At 36.3% G+C, this 5,634-nt stretch overlaps 1 pseudogene; it reads right to left on the reverse strand.

The window, feature by feature from the left end:
- Positions 1 to 570: 570 nt before the first annotated feature.
- LOC140511546 (elongin-B pseudogene) lies at positions 571 to 926 on the reverse strand (annotated as a pseudogene).
- Between the last annotated feature and the right edge of the window lie 4,708 nt (positions 927 to 5,634).

Genomic DNA, 5,634 nt, shown 5'->3' on the forward strand with positions numbered 1-5,634 from the left:
CTCTTGCAACAACTTCCACAGAAAATGTGACTGAAGTCTCTCCTGACATTTCATGCTGTTAATTGTACTTTCAGTATGAGTTCTAATTTTAAAAAAAGATCTGGCACCATCTTTATCATAGTCAAGTGATGTCCCCTGATTTATTATGTGAAGTAATAATATGTAGAACAGATTTTGTTTAGCCTAAAAGAACTAATTCTTTCACACAGTATCCCCTAGTCATTTTCCACTTTTCCTCCTGTGTGATGAATTGAGATCATAACACCATTGATGAGGCTATATCTTATATATTTACTTGTTATAATTCCTTGCATATTACTTATTTCATCATTGGTAGTAGTAAAAATGCATCATTCTTTATATAGAGAGATATTACGTTATTGACACACCATAAGAAAGCACCAATAAATCAGCAAGTATTTTTTGAATGCCTAAAGTAGTCAACACTTCCTGACTGTGTAAGAGACAAAGAAGTATTAGGTGTAGTGTTACGTAAGCTACTTCCTTTTTTTCTTAACATCCAAATTTTTTATTGTATTAGGTCACTATAGGGGATGGGGCCTTGGGCCCTTACTGCACAGCTTACTCATTGCTACCACTTCCAGAGTCTTGAGGCTTCATGATATCTGGCAGTTCTGGAGGGCTGGAGAAAGATCAATGGGCAATATTTCAAATACATCATCGGCTGGAAAGGCCAGCCCCACAGTGGCTGGTTTTTGAGGCCTGGCTGTCTGACTTGTGAAGCTGCACTTACCCAGGGTCTTACTGTCATCCAGCTGCTGGCCATCCTTACAGAGTTGCTGCTTATCAGGGGGCCTCTTGAGGATGCCTTCCACAATGCACTTCAGCTTAAACATCGTGCCCAACTCCTTCCCATCTGTGAAGATCATTGTCTTGTGGCACTGAATCATTAGGGTCATGTCCATCTCAGTGTCTAGCTTCCCTCCCCCTCAATCAACTGTCCCACACAGTCTTGTTATGTAAGCTTCTTGAGGACAGAGAACTCCTTTTTTCATTTTTGCCTTTATCTAATAGAACTGGCACAGTTTCTTGCAAATAGAACATATATAACAAATGATTGTTGAGTTGAATTAAGTAGTCCTTGACTCTAGGAGCTTATAATTGAACTAGGAAAATGACGTATAAATAAAATAGTGAACAATAAGTATATAATTAAGTGCCAAATTTTGTAATAATGATTTTAATTGCTAGAGTCCTGATTCAGGAAAATAATCAATGATGAAACTTAATCATCCAAGCATTTAAAGACAGCTAGGATGAATGTAAGTGGAGAAGAGAGGGAAGGACATTCTATGGAGAGAGAACATAATTAGCAGATGAGGAAGCAAATGCACAGAATGTACACGGGTCATAGAGAAAGTTGACCTGAAACTTTGAGTTCATTCTTCAGACATATAGACATATCTATTCACATTTGCTTCACTCTGTGTCCTTGTGACTGATGTCATGTATTTGCAAAATGGTCTACTAGTTATGCCAAGAAAGTTATTAAGAAAGGTATTTGATCTCTCTGACACTGCACTTCCTATAAAAATGGGGATCATAATGTTTGCCCTACTTGCCTTGGTTGTAGGAAGTGAATGAGAGAGTGTTTATGAAAGTACTTATGAAAGAACTTGACTGAGATTAAGTGACAAATGACTGGAGGTAGATACAACTGAACCCAACCACTTATTTAATCTCTCTATGGATACGAGGCTGGGTTGAGTTATCTGAAAACCAAATATCCCATGAAATTGGATTCCCTATTGCCTGTCATTTTTACTGTATGACAAAAACAACTGCCAGCTCTTTTTCCATTCCTTAGGATAGTCTATGAGCCACCCTTCCATCTATCTGCAACTACATTTTTATTTATGACAACAAATAAACTTTTATTTTTGTTTTTTTATTTATGACAGTCATGTTAGTAAGGCTGTATTTTAGTTTCTTTTGTGGCATGTGACTTCACCGATTCTTAGACAAATCAAGAAAACAAATGATTAAATCAATGCCTGCGGATCATCTAAGAAGCTTAGCGCAGTGGAAGGCCCTGGACTCAGAGGTCCTGGATATAAATCCTACCTCTTATGCTTATTGTTTGTGTCTCTTTGGACAAATCATTTAAATGCCCTGTCTGTCGGTTTCCTTATTCATAAAATGGTGGTGGTGGTGGTGAGTTTGATAAGATGACTTCTCAGATGCCTTCCAGTTCTACTTCTATGATCCTTTAATCTTGAATTCTTATTTCAATATCATTATCTCTCAATAAACAAAAAGTAATAAATATGAAATTTACCTAAAATGCTATTCATAAGTAAGTTTTTTAAAAATCAATAGATAAATGAAATGTCACTCAAACATTGCCTTTCTTTGGTGTTTTTAGTATCCTTTTAGAGCATACCTGAAAATCATAATGGATGTTTACATAGACCTTTACATGTATCATCTCATTGGAGTCTCACAAGAACTCTACAAGATGGCAGTAGCATCATCCTCATTTTACAGATGAGAAGACTGAGGCACAGAAAGATTAAATGATTTACTCATAGTCACAAAGCTGATAGGTATCAGAAGCACAGGATTTGAACCCAATTCTTCCTCATACCAAGAGTAGCTCGCCACCCACTGTTCCTCATTGCCTCTCAGACACATACATAATCTGGGTCTTAGACTTGCCTTTATTACTGGGATGAATTATTTGCCTTCTCTCTGCCACCAAATGATTATTCTGTACTCTGAACCTACCTCCCAAAAATACATGCTCTCTGTCTACATGTGAAGGATATGGCTTTGAGACTACAGTCTCTCCAACTGTCTAACAGAAAGTACTGTAATATGTTTGTCTATGATTGCCCTCTTGTGTTCCAGTAAAGAATATTTAGAAAGAGCAAGCCCACAAATATATTTTCAAATGCTTGGAAGGTCCCATTTGCTTATGGGAAAGTTCCACATACACTTCAACTATATGGCAGAAATGACTGTTCTGTGCTTAGGAATAATATTGGTAACCATTGTGAATTTGTATACAAAAATTCTAGACTAGTTTGAGTTATTTTACTAAAAAGATAATGTGGACTCTATTGTAGCTAAAGGAGTTATTTGGAATCCTCATTCAAGTGGTTTTCAGTGGTCTTAAAACTGTAAGTAGATGGAGTATGGTGGTATCAAAATAATATCATGGCATTATCTCTTTTCTACCTTCTCTACTTTTTAACAAGTAATAAAATTGTGGAAAGAAGGGAAATAATGATAGATAACATTTATATAGCATTTTAAGGTTTGCATAGCACTTTATGAATATTATCAGATTTGTTCCTCACAAGAACCTGTGAGGTAGGTGTTATCATTATCCCCATTTTACAGATGAGGAAACTAAGGCAGGAAAAGGTTAAGTGATTTGTCCAGTGTCACATAGCTCGTGAGCATCTGAGGCCAGATTTGAACTCATTTCCTCCATCGAGGTCACTGCACCATCTTGCTGATGTAGATGAAGGCATATGGAGAAAGAGGGAAATTGCCTACAGCGACTTCTTTTCATGTTCTCTCAGTTCTACAGAGAACTGAAAGTCAGTGACACTGGAGGAAATGTGTTAAGAACAAAAGAAATCATATAATATATACTAGTTCCCTTGGGTAATTTCTGCATTTTCATGAAAAAATAACTATAATTTGATGCTTGTAAGCAAGACAATATTAAAAGTTTCATAGAGTCTCAATGACTTTGTCATAATCATGCTCTCAGGCCATAACTCCTGTACAGTCTAGAATGAGAAAATGACCATGGGATTATGGACTTGAAGTTGGAAGGGACCACAGATGTCACTGAGTCTCTCCATCCTTCCCCCATTGTGCCGGGGAGGAAACTGAGATCCTTGGAGGTTAAGTATAATTTAGTCATCATAATTCAATTGATCTATGGGTTTTTTTTAGAATATCTGGCAACACAGGCATTTATGTAGCTTGAACTCCTCTGTTTGGCATTTAAAGTCTTTCATAAACTTCCAACTTCTTTCCAGACTGACTCTAAATGACTCTCTCCCCTTCACCACTTGTTCTCCAGACAAAAATTCCATCTCTCATCTCCTTCTTCCAATGTGTAGTTAGTCTGGAAAGAGACTGTAAGATCATAAAGGACTTGACTTAAACACCAAGCAAAGGATTTCTAACTGTGGAGTACTAACATTGTCAGATGCTCTTGAAGAGCCATAGTTCATAGAATTCTGATGATTAAATTACATTTAACCCCTTTTTCTTGAATCAAAGGCCATTTTATAATACTAATGTTCTATTTGTATTGTTATGGGCTGAATTTCATAGAATACTACAGTCTCTGAAAAATTGAAAATCATTATTCCCCAATAGGTGATGCACATTTAGAATTGAGCTACATGATGAGTGTAAGGAAACCACAACATATTATAAATCAGGAATTATGAAGAAGAACTTGAGTAAAACATATCAAAGAATTATATGATTAAAAAAAGATAGTTAGGTTACATAGATAAGATAGATAGGGGAGAGGGAGGGATGACCAGTTTATGTATGCCAGTGATATCCTTAAGGGGAAATCAAAGAAGGTTCCCAAAGTGTTCTGTGTCAAACTTATGGGTGGTCATGGACAAGAATTGTATTATATGGGTAGGAAGGGATTGGTTGTGATTTGTATCACTGGAGGGAACATCTGTACTGATGAGATCCCAGGTCAACTTGAATACATTTTTCATTAACTTATTTGTGTAAATGTTATTATCTCTAAATAAGAGTCCTCTTTGAGAGCAAAGGCTGGTTCAGTTTTGTCTATATGCCCAATATCTAGCACAGTGTCAAGCATAGAAATGATTTTGAATGAATGAACTCGTCGTGATAGTAATCCAAGGTGAAGTCTATCGAAAAAATAGAGAGCCTATACTTATCAATAGGACCTGACCTAACTGTGGCCAATCATTTAATGACTGATAGAGAACATGCTTATTTGAATTTGATGTGAATATCTATTTTCTTCTTTATCAATCCTTGATATGTCCACATCCTTGTATTTTATATTTCATTCATTCTTTCATTCATTCATTACTTTTTATGTGTAGACTAGGTGCAAGGCACTGTCATAATAAAAGGATTCTTGCAAGAAAAAGAGTTCACTTTTATTTATTTAAACCCTAATGAGAAACATGATTGGCATGTGAAATTGATCTGAAAAGTTTTAAGTGCTGCACACTTGCATGATATCATTTCTCAGGAGTTATTTTTTGTAGCATGCACAAAGCATCCATTTATTGCTGTTCAGGGTTATCTCTCCCTGTGTCATGAACTATTGCTCATGTATCAAACTCCCAACAGAATATACTCAAACTATCCCAGACAAGCACAGAGCCACTATCACTGTCTGAAATCAGCTAAATCAATCTTCTTCATTGTTAACCTTCCCATGAACCACCCAGAGTCTCCAAAGTGGGCAACAGAGAATGTTTGGTACAAAGGTCATTTTAGTGAAATGACAAAACTCTGGGCTGTGGAGTTAACATTGTTCATATAGGATTCTAGTTATAATATAGGAGACCACACTGAATAGTCTTTGTGTAATTGACTCAAAAAGACCTGACAAGAAAAACGAAGAACAGGGTTTGATGTTAG

Source organism: Notamacropus eugenii, chromosome 6 (genome assembly GCF_028372415.1).
Source record: "Notamacropus eugenii isolate mMacEug1 chromosome 6, mMacEug1.pri_v2, whole genome shotgun sequence".
Taxonomy (NCBI): Eukaryota; Metazoa; Chordata; class Mammalia; order Diprotodontia; family Macropodidae; genus Notamacropus; species Notamacropus eugenii.